The sequence below is a fragment of the Palaemon carinicauda genome, unplaced genomic scaffold (genome assembly GCF_036898095.1).
Source record: "Palaemon carinicauda isolate YSFRI2023 unplaced genomic scaffold, ASM3689809v2 scaffold582, whole genome shotgun sequence".
Lineage (NCBI taxonomy): Eukaryota > Metazoa > Arthropoda > Malacostraca > Decapoda > Palaemonidae > Palaemon > Palaemon carinicauda.
In genome coordinates this window covers 47,963-50,847 of record NW_027171852.1, presented here as the reverse complement: position 1 = coordinate 50,847, position 2,885 = coordinate 47,963, and the positions used below count along the sequence as shown (strand labels likewise).

The window sequence follows — 2,885 nt, the reverse complement described above, 5'->3', positions numbered from 1 at the left end:
CTTTTATCTCTGACTAAAAACTTTCTTTCGTGGACCTAAAAAGGAGTCCCCTTTTTCGGGTTACTTTCTCCCCTTTTCATGTCTTGTCAATTCATTCCCATTCCCATTCCCATCCCTCATTCATCATCCTCACCCCTCATCCTTCATCCTATTTCCTGTTCCTTACCTAACATTCCTTTTAATAATACAATTTTTACTCCTCTGGAGTGTCATGCTATAGGCATGTCAATGGCAATCTACATGAATGAATGAATGAATAAGGTGAGAAGTATTTTATTGAACATTCTAATAATCATCCAAGTAGGCTTCAGTGTAGGGTGATAATAAATAAATATAACATGAAAATAGTTCATGTATTCCTGCTGGTAAGTGAATGCTACAACTCTTACGCTATTCTTCTAGAAAACACATATCCATCTCATCTGCAGTATCTCTGTTGCGTTTCTTGGTGACAACAGTCTTCTTTGACATGGGAAGAATAGGCTTGACAGTAATGCGGTCCTCACAGGTTTTGGTATTACTTGCTGCTTCCTGAGGAGATACATTGTCTTGTGTTTCGATGGCAACAGAAGTTGAAGAGTTTTGAGGTGTATCATCCGTTTCATGACAGGTGTCTTCATCAGGTGGTGTAGGGACGTTTGAGAATGTTGGTCGTGGCGTCATATGAGGGATCAGAAATTGCATGGCATCGTAGTACACCCACCTCCTTTTTTCGGTATTAGCTGATCCAGATGGTTTGACACTAATCTTTCTCCTTTCCCTCATGAAGTTGCTTCTTAGGTGGCGCCATTTGTCCTTACATTCGCCTTCCGTAAGAGAGTTAAATGAGAATTTAGTGTCTTAATTAAGTAGTTGTCATGAAATGTGAGAGATGTGAAATTAAAGCTGTGCACAGTGAATTACACTTATTAATTTCATAGTGTTTGCTTGGCTCATATAGTATTATATCAGCATTGTATATATATATATATATATATATATATATATATATATATATATATATTTATATATATATATATATATATATAAATATATATATATATATATATATATATATATATATATATATATATATATATATATAACTACTCTCCAAGTGATGATGTTCATGATGTAACACAATCCAACCATGCAAACTCAAGCCTGAGAGTAACAAGAAGCACGAGGCCTACAACAGAACCTATGGCAGTTCGTGATATCTTGAAAGAATATTTTGTTTCCCCGGCTGGAGCTCTTGAGTGGCAAGATCAAATGTTCTAGTAATGTATATTTCATGGTGAATAAGGGTAATGTTTAATTCATAGTAAATATAGCGAATGTACAGTTCATAGCCTAGTACTGGAGCTCTAGAGTGGCAAGACCGAATGATCTAGTAATGTATATTTCATGGTGAATAAGGGTAATGTTTAATTCATAGTAAATATAGCGAATGTACAGTTCATAGCCTATTACTGGAGCTCTTGAGTGGCAAGACCGAATGATCTAGTAATGCATATTTCATGGTGAATAAGGCTAATGTTTAATTCATAGTAAATATAGCGAATGTACAGTTCATAGCCTATTACTGGAGCTCTTGAGTGGCAAGACCGAATGATCTAGTAATGCATATTTCATGGTGAATAAGGCTAATGTTTAATTCATAGTAAATATAGCGAATGTACAGTTCATAGCCTATTACTGGAGCTCTTGAGTGGCAAGACCGAATGATCTAGTAATGCATATTTCATGGTGAATAAGGCTAATGTTTAATTCATAGTAAATATAGCGAATGTACAGTTCATAGCCTAGTACTGGAGTTCTTGAGTGGCAAGACCCAATGATCTAGTAATGTATATTTCATGGTGAATATGCCTAATGTTTAATTCATAGTAAATAAAGCGAATATATAGTTCATAGCCTAGTTTATAGTTCATAGTGAATAAAACTGTTGTCTTACCTGTACACTTCAGTGCAGCAGCAACCTCCTTCCACAGGGCAGCTATGACATCACGATCCCGGTGGCTGCGGTCACTGGGATCATATATAGGAGGGCACTCTCGAACCAAGTTTATTAAGAACTCCACTTCCATGATGATCACACGACGAAGACTCGCTGTGACTGATGTAGAAATTGGGTCCAGCCCTATATGCGACTCGACTTGACGCGACGCAACGTGCCGTGACTTGACTTGACTCGACTCTTCCGGTGTAAACGGTTTCTTCAAATATCCATACAAATTAATGTTAAACTGGGGTGGCGAATCATGACGCGTGATGACTTGCCTTGACTTGACGTGACTCGACTCGCTTGGTGTAAATGCAGCCTTAAGCTTGAGAAGGTCATAGGTGAGCTTTGAATTTCGATGACAGATATTTACGATTAGTTATTGAGTATTTTTTTAAAATAAAAACGATTCTATTAAGGCCAGAAGAAAAATTTTTAGCAGACGAAGGACCCTATGATTGTGGTAAAAGGTTGAGAAGTAATAATGGTGGCAAGTTCAAGAATAGGGAGTTCAAATAGTTCAAGGTAGAAAACAAAACAAACCATGAAACTTTTCCACCCATGTCTCCTCGTCAGAACGGATCAGAAAAAAAGGCTGCTCAGAGCATTATTTCAAATGGCTAGATGTCTACTTTACACTCGAGTCTACCGAAATATTTGTGTACCAATGTCGTTATGTCATCAGAGTATATAAAAAATATGAGTTACAATCCTAGATCAGAGAAAGACCCCTGTTGGAGCTTTCACGGGAAGTTGGCTAAATCTAAGCAATATGTATGTGTTTGGTTCTCAATATTTTGCTCCTGTGAATGATGAGAAGAAATTAGATGTTGAAACTGAGGAAGGAGTATTTATTGGATATGATAAAGGAGGTCCTCTTCATCTGGTATATTTTCCTTCT

The 2,885-nt window shown here is 36.9% G+C and overlaps 1 pseudogene; it reads right to left on the bottom strand.

Moving 5' to 3' along the window:
• Positions 1-398: 398 nt before the first annotated feature.
• Positions 399-2,069, bottom strand: LOC137637210 (uncharacterized; annotated as a pseudogene).
• Between the last annotated feature and the right edge of the window lie 816 nt (positions 2,070-2,885).